This window comes from Microtus oregoni, unplaced genomic scaffold (genome assembly GCF_018167655.1).
Source record: "Microtus oregoni isolate MIOR12 unplaced genomic scaffold, Mior012 000012F_ref0000307, whole genome shotgun sequence".
Classification (NCBI taxonomy): Eukaryota; Metazoa; Chordata; class Mammalia; order Rodentia; family Cricetidae; genus Microtus; species Microtus oregoni.
Genome location: NW_024543071.1, coordinates 33,321,103 through 33,333,997, shown reverse-complemented (window position 1 = coordinate 33,333,997; position 12,895 = coordinate 33,321,103). Strand labels below are relative to the sequence as shown.

At 47.6% G+C, this 12,895-nt stretch overlaps 1 protein-coding gene across 4 annotated transcripts in view; it reads left to right on the top strand.

Annotated features, from left to right (window-relative positions):
* The first annotated feature begins 253 nt into the window (after positions 1–253).
* Positions 254–12,895, top strand: part of Smarca2 (SWI/SNF related, matrix associated, actin dependent regulator of chromatin, subfamily a, member 2) — a 168,216-nt gene continuing 155,574 nt past the window's right edge. The window contains exon 1 of one of the 4 annotated variants that reach the window (XM_041660994.1): positions 254–365. The gene's annotated coding sequence lies outside the window, so the exon portion shown is untranslated. Of the gene's footprint in view, positions 366–2,041; positions 2,150–2,434; positions 2,655–12,895 lie in introns of those variants that run through there. The other 3 variants (XM_041660995.1, XM_041660993.1, XM_041660996.1) reach the window with 3 other exon arrangements.

Here is a 12,895-nt window from a genome sequence, read left to right as displayed (position 1 = left end):
ACACACGGATCCACGCATACAGTAGAGCTGTCTCGATCCACATTCTTGCACACCGCCCCCTGCTCACCCCCCCCCCCCCCCCCGCGCGCCCGGAGTCGCTGAGCAAGGCGAGTGACAGGAGCGTCCCGCCAACCCGCGCCGGGTCGGGCAGGGAGGAGCGGCGCGCAGGGCCAACTGCGGCGCGTCTTCCGGCGCCCGTGGAGGCGGCGAGGGTGGGACGCGGGGCGGAGCCCGAGTTTAGGAAGAGGAGGGGACGGCTGTCATCAATGAAGTCATATTCATAATCTAGTCCTCGCTCCCTCTGTTTCTGTACTCTGGGTGACTCAGAGAGGGAAGATTCAACCAGCACACTGCTCGCGAGCAAGGTAAATATAACTTACAACTCCTTTCTCTTCTCTCCCCGGCTCCGGCCTCTCTGCTGCAGTCGCAGCCGAACCCCTTTGGCACCGCGCCGCCTTCGCCCCGGATTATGCATCCTTATCCTAATCATTATTTATTGTGCATGCTCGAAGACCAAAACAAACAGGCGGGCCAACCGCTACAACAACAAAAAAGCCCGCCTCTTCCTCGCGGGCCTCAGGTGCTCTAACGACAGCTCCCGGGCGGTGATAGAAGAAACCAGAAAGTTTGAACGGAACCTTGCCATTCTAATAACAACAGTAATAATTATTATTTCAAGGGGGCAAGGGGAATAAATCCCAACAAGCCATAGCCTTGACCCCGGGCAGGCTGACAGCGATGAGCTGCCAACTCAGGGTTGCAACACACTCTCGGCCAGGTTGCACCCCCCCCCCCCTTAAAAGCTGAGGTGGGGAGGGCTGATGGCAGGAGAAGGAGAGAGTCTGGGGGAAAACGGAGAGGGAAGCTGGAAGGAAACGCGACAGTTCACCCCGAGCCATCCTCCCCATTAGAGTTGGAAGGAAACGAGAAAGGAGGGCGAAGAGCCCGGGCTGGCGGCAGGGCGCCAACCACACGGCTGCTACTCGCCTCCCAGAGACTTGTTTAAAGGGCTCCGGCTGCGGGGACGCGAGCAGACCTTGGAGGCGGCAGTAGTCCCGGCTGGCTCACCGAGCAGGCGGCGGCCACTACGGCGGAGTCAGTGCCTGCGGGCTCGGAGGTGTTGCCTCCACTCCTCGGGTCCCCTCGGGCGGGGGGGGGGGGGGCGGGGGGGATGTTGACCGGTGACAGGCCTACAGGCGAAGGGGCTGCCCCGGGGGCTGTGGCCGTGGCGCCGCGGACCTCCCTGTTTGGTACCTGGAGGCAGCGCGGGCTGGGGTGTGGAAGTTCAAGGTGTCCAACCCGGTCCCATTGTGGGAGGGTGGAAGGAAGCCCCAAGGAAAGAGGTCCGAGGTGCCCGCAGGGCTCCGTTAGCCTGCCCTCCCCCGCCTCTCTGGTTTGTTTTCTTTTGCTTGTGTCTTTCCTTGGCTTGAGCCGCGGAAACCGTGGCTGTGGGGCGTCTGGGATGGTCTAGGTGTCAGGAGCGCACAGGGACCCGGGAGAGCCGCGGCGGCTAAGGGCTCGGGAGGCCATGATCCGGATAATCCTCTCTGCCTGACAGTCACAACAGAACCCGTGCGCACCCGGTTAGCGGCCGAGGCTTTCGCCCGGGAAGGGAAAGGGCTGCAACGGGGAGGGAATGGGGGGTGGAGAAGGAGGGAGGCGGGGAGAGCCGGTGGGAGCCTCCTCCCAGCGATGACACTCACGCCTTCCTTCTCGCTCCCTGCTTTCGAGTTTGCTTTATTCCCATCCCAACGTAGTTCACCCCTTCCCCTATCTCCCCCTGATGCCGGGTCTCCTCCCCTCCCGTTGGCGTTGCAAAACGGCCACGCCATCTGCAAAGGTGTCGCGATGCACTTCCCCAAATCACCGGTCCAGCTTGCCAGCCCCTGGGCGCCCTCCAGCCACCAAGCGCACACCATCACAGTGCCCCCCGGTGCCCCGCACCAGGCCGCGCGGCCTGGACACAGTGACACCGCGCCGGGCGGGTCGCAGCGGTGCGGACTCCAGGAGACACCCGCGCTCCGGTCCGGGCGCTCGCGCCGGTTTCCGGTACCCGCGGGAGATCGCCGGGTGCGGGTGTCTGCGTTCGCCCCCGCCGCCTGGATTACATTATTATTTTTATCCGGGTTGCTGTTCGATGCGGATGGTGGTGAGCACGGGGTTGGTGGGGCTGCCTGGGGGATGGAGGCGGAGGGAAGTTGGACACCAATCAACCCGGAAAAAAAAAAAAAGTTTGGCAGGGCCACAAGTCGGGTGGAGGGGCAGGAGGGGGCGGCGGGCTGGCGCGAGTGTGCAGTGCGCTAGGGACCAGTGCGTGGCGAGCTGCGCCGGCTGCTCCTCCCGCCCGAGCCTTCCCGGGAGCCGGACGCAGACCCGTCGGGGTCTGGCGGCGAGAGGGCGGGTGGCAGTGGCGGTGCGTGAGGCAGCGGCGGCGAGGGCGAGTGCGTGGCGCGCGCGAGCGGCGGAGAATCAGGAAGTCACCGCGGTGAAGCGCACAGACATGTTTGATCGCCGTGACATGACGCGCGCGAGGGAGGAAGAGGAGGCGGCGGGGGCAGGGCCGCGGGCACCGGCCTAAGCAGCGGTGTGCACCCCGCTCCCTCGCCTCCCCGGGCGCTGCCAGCCTGAGCCCCGGGCCATTCCGAGTCGCCCAGGTAAGGAGCCTGCTCCTCCTGCCGCCGCCACTACCCGCCGAGCTTTCTAGGTCTTTCTCTTCGAGGCACCCTCCGGTCTCTGGCTCGCCTTCCTAGCAAAGTCAGGCAGGCGATCGATCGCAGGGAAAACTTTCCAGCGGGAGGCACCGCGCGGGGGAGAAGGAGGCCTCGCGGGTGGCTGCTGTTGTCAGTCCTTTCGGCTCCAGGTCCGGAGAGTCTGCGGCTGTTGCACGTTCAAACTTCGGGCCTTAACGTCCCTCCAACTCTCCAAGGATTTACTCCATTAAGAAAAGAAACATCCCAAGCGGTCCACTCTCGCGCAGGGCATTGGGGTGTTTCAAGCGAAGGAGGAAGGTGTAGGAGTGGAGAGAGCGGGGGTGTAGTGCAGAATCATTCCTCATTCAGTGTCTGCACCGGGTGTTATGTAATTTTAGTAGCACATGGGTGCGAAGCCCACACTGGGCTTCTCTCTCTTTTGTTTATATAACTTTTGAGGAGTTTTGCCAGGCTGTGTCCTTTTCCCCCTCCTCTCCGGTGCGGTGGAGGGAGGTGGTGCTTTTGAAAAAGCGGAGTGACCGAGTTAGCAACGTTTTGTAGAGGTGTCATCGTTGTCTCCTTTCTAGTCATCACGTTGGCACATATTCCTTTGTATGCATAACAATGGAGCATAAGGAAGACGTTAAGGACACACGTCTGTTTATTGCACGGCGTGGTAATGTTTAAGGTTTCAGTTAATTTTCAAACTTCTTTTCACTTTGTTGTATGCCTTGCTTTGTGGAGATAAGTAAGTTGGTTTGAGAGTTGCTTGGGGTTGGATAGCACAGAATTCCTGTCCAAACCACCCAGGACTTAGAAAACAGTGAGAACTCTTCTAATTAATATAAAAGCCACGTTTGATGTTATATGTGTGCAGATACTTACAAATGCACATTCCTGCGTCTTCAGCCTCCCATTCGTGAAGCCACACCTGAAGTTGCTACTCACTGGGGACTCGTCTGGCCTCCCAGGCTACTCCAAAGCACAAGCTGGTGAAGGGTTAGGAGGTGTGGCTGGGTTGATTCTTAGGTGGCATTATTATGCAAATAGAGACACACTTTGTCTTTTCAGAATCTAATTGCCCTTTTATTCCTCTAGGCTTGCTGACTTGCTTTTAAAATACCGCCTTTGGACAGTAGAGGGGGGGGGCAATAAAGAGGTGGGGGACTTGGGACCAAGGACAAGAGAGGGTAATTGGGTTAAGGAACAACTATAAACATGTAGGAGAATGCCATAATGAAACCCATTATTTTGTACAGTTAATAGACACTGAGAAAACAATTTTAAGAAAAAAAAATCTCTTAACAATGTAAAAAACAAAAGGGCTGCAAAATGCTCCCTTCCACCTCAAATGTTAACTACTGTAAAAAGGAGATCTAGAGACACCCTTAATTGTTTATCAGGTAATTATTGCAGTAGGTTGAGGGGTAAATAGTCCACAGGGTGGAGGTACAGCTAGTTTTTGTTTGGGCCTTTGAAAAAATGTTGCCATATTGGTAGAGAATTTTTAAATGAGTTAGGATTTGGGGTGTCAGAACCTTTGGCAGGGAGGGAATGACCCCCCTCCCCTCACGCTGCCTTTCTCCCAGGCCTTGTTTCACTCAGTCCAGCTTTGGCTCTGGCTGCGCTGTGGTGTTTCACTGAAAACATTCACCGCCAAGCCTGTTCAAAGCAGTCTTAGATCTTTCCTTTTGTTCTTTTGTAAAGTGGGTTTTTTTTTTTCAACATTTCTCATCAAGTTTCTTGAAAAGTGTTCTGGCCAACACCTGAGGCTTAGAATTGACCGCTATAAAAGTGTGCTTCTTGTAAGTGTCCTGACACAGTATACCTAGAAAGTAACCCCTCTGCAGGTAATTATTTAAAGTTCTATTTCTTTGATTAAGTTTAAAATAAACCATTCTGCAGACAGGGTGTGTTGGGGGTGGGGAGTCAAAGCACAACTTTCTCTTCTATAAGGTGGCGGTGGTGCTCTATAATACTGTAATATTTTGACGTCTCATTTTAAAGGTTCATTGTGTTTTGGAGGAGGACCGTAAACAGAGAAGTTTCATAAATTATGGAAGTGGCGCTGTCCTCCAGCATTCCCAGTTTTCTCTCTCCCTTAGAAGTCTTCCTTTGTAAACAAGGCCTTTGTCAAGCCCTCCTAGGTCAGCAGCTTTGTGCTACTCTAGAGATACAATAAATCACTATTTATGACATTTTGACATGCTGCCATGAGGACTGACTTATCTCAGGCACCATGCTGAGGATCGTTTCCCTGTCTCAGCACTGGGAAGGAGTGTTAGCCAGCCTGAACCACCAGAAGTTTTGATTCATACCAGTTTTTATACTTAAGATGCTGTAGGAAGTGGACAGTGTGTGTCCCTTTGCATGAGTGGCCTCAGAAAACTGTGGGTCACAGTTCCCTCCTGTGATAATTTCTAATGAACAAATGAGAAAATGCCCCTCATGAAAAGTTATATTTGGAGGTTACATTTGATTTTTTTCTTTCATCTTTGAGGGAAAAAAAAAAGTGTGTGTGGAACTTTTAATATCTAGCCAGTTAATAAGATTATGAGTATAATTGGTATAGTATATAGTAATTAGGTATAGAAAATACAGATGCTGGTAATTAATTTATTTGATAGGATGTTTAGGAAGTTGTAGGTGTTGTTTGTTATTTTTCTATACAGAAAGTTGTGACTGTGTTTATCAGAGAACTTAGGGGTCTAACACTACACCCTATCAGAGTTTATGAAAGAGCATGGTTATTCGCCTTATCATGTATTTATGATGAAAGGGAGCTTGCACCCAGGGTTTGAAAGACTTTATGTCTCTGTTACTGTTTTCTTAGAATTTTAGCATTTGTCCACGTTAATGTAGCACCTTTTCTTGAAAGTGTTCGGGTGTGTGTGTGTGTGTGTGTGTGTGTGTGTGTATCACTTTCAAGTACTTAAGTTTTCTAAGCAGAGTTTAAATGCTTGGATAATTGTACCTCAGGAAAACATAGAAGGGATCCGATGAAGTCCGGTAGCTAAATCGTGAGGTTTTTGAACATTGGCCAGAAACCCCTCATTAATTCTCTCACATGATCATCTAGAATGATGAGTCAGATAGTGATACAGAGTTTGATCATTTTTTTTTAATTTGCCAGCCTTCCTGCTCCGATAACCCAACTGCTGGAATTGCAGCTGTGTATTGCCACACCCTGTGCTAAGGATGGAACCCAGGGCTTTGTGTATGCCAGGCGAATACCACCCAGCAGCATCCCTAACCCACGGTTTATTTCTGGGGTTCTGGAAAACTTGGTTTGAACTGTGGTAGTTTACTGGTTCCATGAGACCGGTGGACATTCTGACAGGTATATTCAGGCTATAATTCTGGGTGACTTAAAGCATCTAAGAATTCTGCATTTTTCTGGGGGTAAGCACCAGTCTTATACCAGTATATGATCTACCTTTGTTCAAACACTACTGGATTTGAAACTCTTCAAAAAAAAGTTATTTGATCTGAGTATGGTCTGGGGTTTGTAACTGATGGATGGAATCCCCAGAGATGAAACTGAGATAGAACAGAGTTTAAAGGCCATTAAGGGTTAGTTGTCCTCCCCTCGCTTTCAAAACTGGATTTGGCATTTGGGAGTTAAAATTATGTAAAAAAGAGAGAGAGAAAAGGCTAACTGAGAAGAACTGTATGTAGAGTGTTGGTACCCAGGTTACCCGAAGGGATCCTCTGGGCAATTGTATTCAGTTGTGCTCTTCTTGCTTGGGATGCTTGTACATTTCTTTGCCTGCTGGATGTGGTCAACTGCAGTTTCTGCCATCTCACTGGGAGATGAGCCATCCCTATGGAAATTGGATGTCTGGGAGGAAAACCTCCCCTGCCCCCAGGCTTTTTAACAACTCGACACATAACAGCTTGGCAAATATTTGCTGCTATTCTGTGGTTTGCTGTTCTGTTCTGAATTGCCATTAAGCAAAGTCCAAAATTCTGTTAAAAAAAATTCAGTGGTCAGTATGAAGTGATGTGTTTTCCAGAATGTACTCAAGCATTTAAACACAGGAGAAGCGAGTGACCTGCTGAGCCCTGTGACAGAGGGAGGCCAGGGCCACCTCTCTTGACTTCGTGGGACTGAAGGGGTTAGGGTTGTGTAGGGAAGAACAGAAATGGGGGTTGCTGATGCAGGTCATTTGGGATCAGAAGAAAAGCCTGAGGTCACAGGGACTAAGCTTGAACAAGCCTTGGGTCGACCACTGTACCTGTTTGGACCAGTTTGCCTGGACCAAGAGGTCCCTGCAGGAGAGTTTTACAAGATAAAGTTGAAGATTTGTAGAGAGCCAAGATGTCTAGACTAGAGCATGAATATTCTGCCCACTGTATGTTGGAGACTTGTCTCTTGGAATTGAATATCTCTATATTATTTGTTTTACATGCATATGTTTTGTCTGCATGTGTGTCTGTGTACTGTGTGCATGCCTGGTACTCATGGAGGCCAGAAGTTGCAAACAGTCACGAGCCCACCCTGTGGGTGCTATGAACCAGTCCTTAGGAAGGGCAGCCAGTGCTGTTATCCTCAGGGCCATCTCTCCAGTCTCTCTCAGAAAGTTTGAACTATTTGTAACTTGTATATTCAAGTTCACGGCGAGACTTGTAGATCTTCTAAGGATCCTGGCAGTAATGAGCGTTTGTCTACCATAATCTCGCAAGGTATCTGCACACCTTATATTTTATTTAGTTCCTCTCAAAGCTAAACTTGTTGCTGGCTTTCCAGTGTGCATCTGCAGTTGGTAAGGAACTTGGAACCCAAAGAGGTTCGGTGGACCTGTTGATTGATGACAGACTCATAAACGGCTGCTCTTAGTTTTTACTGCCGTGGAGTCAAAGGGTTCATTGTTGATTGTCAGGGAATGTTGGGTATATTAAAGATCAACTGGGCTAGAGGTATGCTTTAGTGGTAGAGAGATTGCCTAACATGTACAGGTTAGGCTCATTCCCTAGGTTCAGTCCCCGGTGCCATCAGGCTGTCCATCACATGTACAATCCAGGCTCACTCCCCTTGTAAGCCTAAATGTTGAGTTTTGCTCCTAAACACAAGTGAGTCTGTCAACCAGATTTTGAAGGCATGCATTTCCTACTTAAAAAAATATGTTTCGTGTAAAGATGAAATTTTCTTAACAGAAAATGCAGTTGATTGTTTTCAGCATCCTAAGATGAGATCGCTTTGGGGAAGAGCCTTTATATGTCTGGGATGGACAGGCTTGTACACAAAATGCACAAGTGGTTGGTTATGTTTCAAGATACCCACTTTGAAGCTAGCTTTTGATGGTTTGATTTGCTGGCTTCTTTTATGGCCAAGGGCCTTAGCAGTGTGTGCTAATGCTAAACTTTGAGTGAGTTAACCTTTGCTTGTTCCTAATCCCTGAGTCTCAGATTAGAGAGGGGTACTGTTTCTGTATTGAAGGGGCCTCTTATGTTTTGGATTTTCTTATTAACACCCCTTTCCCTGTGTGGGAATGACGTTGATCCTCTCTAGCGTGGTATAGAAGGCATCACAGGTGGAGGACTAGTGTAGGGTGGGAACTCAGGTATCTACAGAGAGAAGGTGAAGCCAGGATCCAGGCAGTGCTGGAGCACTGCAGGGCTGGGGAAGAGGTGGTGGCTGGGAGGGGGGGTGCTAATTAATGAAGCTCAGTTTGTTGTTATCTGCCCTGTGCACTGAGCTTCCTCCCAGCCTTTGCCAGGTCTGATTCTGGGCAAGGACAGGTCCCAAGGCAGTTTATTTAAAGGCAGGGCAGCAACTCAGGCATGTCCTAAATTTGTTTCCCCAATGAAAGAAAGTTCACAGAAGCCCAGTGAACGGAAAAGTTCTCATCCAAGCGCTTCTTAAAACGTATATGACTTTGAAATGAATGACAAGCCAACATGAACAACCATGAGAATGTGTTTTCTTTTTTTTCTTTTTATTTATTTATTTTTTTCTTGGAAAAAAAATTTCTGCCTCCTCCCATCCTCCCATTTCCCTCCCCTTCCTCCCACTCCACTCCCCCTCCCCTCACCTCTTTCCCCCTCCCTCTCCAGACCGAAGAGCAGTCAGGTGGAAACAAGGTCCTCCCTCCTCTCCATCTAGGTCTAGGAAGGTGAGCATCCAAACTGGCTAGGCTCCCACAAAGCCAGAACATAAAGTAGGATCAAACCCCAGTGCCATTGTCTTTGGCTTCTCATCAGCCCTCATTGTTCAGAGAGTCCGGTTTTATCCCATGCTTTTTCAGTTCCAGTCCAGCTGGCCTTGGTGAGCTCCCAATAGATCAGTCCCTCTGTCTCAGTGTGTGGGTGCACCCCTCACGGTCCCGACTTCCTTGCTCAAGTTCTCCCTCTGTCTGCTCCTCATTGGGACCTTGGGATTTTATTCCGGTGCTCCAATATGGGTCTCTGTTTCTATCTTCATCCATCGCCTGATGAAGGTTCTATGGTGATATGCAAGATATTCATCAGTGTGGTTATAGGATAGGGCCATTTCAGGTTCCTTATCCTCAGCTGCCCAAGGCACTAACTGGGAACATCCTCCTGGGCACCTGGGAGCCACTCTAGGTTCAGGTCTCTTGCCTACCCTAAGCTGGATCCCTTAATTAAGATATATGCTTCCCTGCTCCCATATCCATCCTTCCTTTATCCCAACCATCCCAATTCCCCAAGTTCCCCCCATCCTCCCCTTCTCACATTTCTCTCCCCATCTCCCCTTATCCCTATCCCACCCCACCTCAAGATCCCAATTTTTGCTTGGCAATCTTGTCTACTTCCCATATCCAGGAGGATAACTATGTTTTACTTTGGGTTCACCTTCTTATTTAGCTTCTTTCGGATCACAAATTATAGACTCAGTGTCGTTTATTTATGGCTAGAAACCAATTATGAGTGAGCACATCCCATGTTCATCATTTTAGGTCCGGGACACCTCACTCAGGGTAGTGTTTTCTATTTCCATCCATTTGCATGCAAAATTCGAGAAGTCATTTTGTTTTACCGCTGAGTAGTATTCTAATGTGTAGATATTCCATACTTTCTTCATCCATTCTTCCATTGAAGGGCATCTAGGTTGTTTCCAGGTTCTGGCTATTACAAACAATGCTGCCATGAACATAGTTGAACAAATGCTTTTGTAATATGATAGGGCCTCTCTTGGGTATATTCCCAAGAGTGGTATTGCTGGGTCCTGGGGCAGGTTGATCCCAAATTTCCTGAGAAACTGCCACACTGATTTCCAAAGTGGTTGGACAAGTTTGCATTCCCACCAGCAATGGATGAGTGTGCCCCTTACTCCACAACCTCTCCAGCAAAGGCTATCATTGGTGTTTTTGATTTTAGCCATTCTGACAGGTGTAAGATGATATCTCAAAGTTGTTTTGATTTGCATTTCCCTTAAACCAGGAACAGGTGAACAATCTAAATAGACCTGTAAGTCACGAAGAATTAGAAGCTATTATCAAAAACCTCCCTACCAAAAAAAGCCCAGGACCAGATGGCTTCAATGCGGAATTCTACCAGAACTTCCAAGAAGACCTAATACCTATACTCCTTAATATATTTCACAATATAGAAACAGAAGAGTCATTGCCAAATTCCTTTTATGAAGCTACAGTTACTCTGATACCAAAACCACACAAAGACTCAACCAAGAACGAGAATTACAGGCCAATCTCACTCATGAACATCGATGCAAAAATCCTCAATAAATTACTGGCAAACCGAATCCAAGAACACATTAGAAAAATTATCCATTTTGATCAAGTAGGCTTCATCCCAGAGATGCAGGGCTGGTTCAACATACGAAAATCGATCAATGTAATCCATCATATAAATAAGCTGAAAGAAAAAAACCATATAATCATTTCATTAGATGCTGGAAAAGCATTTGACAAAATTCAACATCCCTTTATGATAAAAATCTTGGAGAGATTAGGGATACAAGGGACATACCTAAATATAATAACAGCTATTTACAGCAAGCCGACAGCTAACATCAAATTAAACGGAGCGAAACTCAAAGCCATCCCACTAAAATCAGGAACATGACAAGGCTGTCCACTCTCTCCATAGCTCTTCAATATAGTGCTTGAAGTTCTAGTAATAGCAATAAGACAACATAATGGGATCAAGGGGATTCGAATTGGAAAGGAAGATGTTAAACTTTCGTTATTTGCAAATGATATGATAGTGTACATAAGCGACCCCAAAAACTCCACCAAAGAACTCTTATAGCTGATAAACACCTTTAGTAATGTGGCAGGATACAAAATCAACTCCAAAAAATCAGTTGCCCTCCTATACACAAAGGATATGGAAGCAGAGAGGGAAATCAGAGAAGCATCACCTTTCATGATAGCCACAAACAGCATAAAATATCTTGGGGTAACTCTAACCAAGGAAGTGAAAGATCTATTTGACAAGAACTTTAAGGCATTGAAGAAAGAAATTGAAGAGGATACCAGAAAATGGAAGGATCTCCCTTGCTCTTGGATTGGGAGGATCAACATAGTAAAAATGGCAATTCTACCAAAAGCAATTTATAGATTCAATGCAATCCCCATCAAGGTCCCATCAAAATTCTTCACAGATCTTGAGAGGATAATAATCAACTTTAAATGGAAAAACAAAAAACCCACGATAGCCAAAACAATCTTATACAATAAAGGAACTTCTGGAGGTATTACCATCCCTGACTTCAAACTCTATTACAGAGCTACAGTAATGAAAACAGCGTGGTATTGGTATAATAACAGAGAAGTCGACCAATGGAATCGTATAGAAAACCCGGATTTTAACCCACAAACCTATGAACACCTCATTTTCGATAAAGGAGCTAAAAGTATACAATGGAAGAAAGAAAGCATCTTCAACAAATGGTGCTGGCACAACTGGATGTCAACCTGTAGAAGAATGAAAATAGATCCATATCTATCACCAAGCACAAAACTCAAGTCCAAATGGATCAAAGACCTCAATATCAGTCTGAACACACTGAACCTAATAGAAGAGAAAGTGGGAAGTACCCTACAACATATGGGCACAGGAGATCGCTTCCTATGTATAACCCCAGCAGCACAGACATTAAGGGCAACATTGAATAGATGGGACCTATTGAAACTGAGAAGCTTCTGTAAAGCAAAGGACACTGTCACTAAGACAAAAAGTCAACCCACTGACTGGGAGAAGATCTTCACCAACCCCCGCAACGGACAAAGGTCTGATCTCCAAAATATATAAAGAACTCAAGAAACTAGACTTTAAAATGCTAATTAACCCAATTAAAAAATGGGGCACTGAACTGAACAGAGAATTCTCAACAGAAGAAGTTCAAATGGCCAAAAGACACTTAAGGTCATGCTCAACCTCCTTAGCGATCAGAGAATGTGTTTTCAATGCCTCCCGAGGGTTTGGGTGGAGGAACTTACTTTAGCTTTAGACACAGTACGATTTTTATCACTGTCACAAATTATATTGGAAACTGTTTACACTTACACTTCTCAGGCCAAGCAGCAGCATGGCCTGCTTGATGTTTAACCATGAGGCAGACAACCTTGGCTTCTGAACAGGAAGGTCCTGGTAGACTCAGTCCCGTATCCTCGCTGCTGTCCTCTATACTGCCCACCTACCAACACTAACGGGGCTTTCTCTGTCCAGTTCTAGGCAAGTTGCTACCTCTTGTGAGGGAGTTCAGTTTCTCTAGAGAGAAGGATATGTAGATAAAAGCCAAGCAGCCCTTCTGCTCAGAGACTTCTGACACAAAAGGACCCTTATCTTGACTTATCTTTCAAGCCTTATCATTCTCCTGTGATTGCAGGAACACTGGCAAAGGCTGAGTTATTCTTAGGCCTTGGACTGAATTCTTATTTATGATGGTCCACCTTTAGCCTGGCCTCAAGCCTTCCTGTAAAGTGAGAGCTGTGCGAAGATTGGCTGGAGTCCTGGGCTGTCTTCAGGCTTCCTTAGGAGCTCTGATGAAGGGCACTTGAGGAGGTATTGCCCAAGTTAGTGCACACTCCACAACTCTGCTTGTTTCTAGAAAGTTATATTTTTTTGTTTTTATGTCTCCAACAACCCTTCCCCGAGTCTTTCCCTCCTCCTTGAGTGTCATTCCTCCCTCCCCCCATTGCCTTGGGGTCATTTAGCTGCACCCATACTAGTTCTGGATGGTCTTCCATCTTTTTCTCTTGTTGCCACTTCTGCAT